General features: G+C 51.0%; 1 protein-coding gene across 1 annotated transcript in view; it reads left to right on the top strand.

Annotated features, from left to right (window-relative positions):
* LOC119585693 (innexin inx2-like) overlaps positions 1 to 296 on the top strand; it is a gene marked incomplete at its 5' end in the record, with an annotated part of 70,111 nt that overhangs the window by 52,236 nt on the left and 17,579 nt on the right.

Raw genomic sequence — 296 nt, 5'->3', positions numbered from 1 at the left:
TGTGTATAATGACCATATATAATGACAGCAATGACACCATCTCAACACGGACATTTAGCACAAGACTTCCCTGACCCTCTCATCAGGAAACACTGACCCCCCTCCCCCCCCTCGCATTACCCCCCTGCTCGCCAACCCCGCACGAAAGGGGATACAAATCAAGCGCAAAATGATATTAAAAGTTGTTCGTTCGGCCTCGACGTGTAAACGAGAGTGAGGCGGAGGAGGAGAATCCGACCATACCATGCTTCATGCAACAATGCATCGTCACTCTGGGGTGGGTTTTGCGCATGGAG

The sequence above is a fragment of the Penaeus monodon genome, chromosome 20, assembly GCF_015228065.2.
Source record: "Penaeus monodon isolate SGIC_2016 chromosome 20, NSTDA_Pmon_1, whole genome shotgun sequence".
Lineage (NCBI taxonomy): Eukaryota > Metazoa > Arthropoda > Malacostraca > Decapoda > Penaeidae > Penaeus > Penaeus monodon.
The sequence above is the reverse complement of the archived record's forward strand: the minus strand, read 5'-3'. Positions and strand labels throughout refer to the sequence as shown.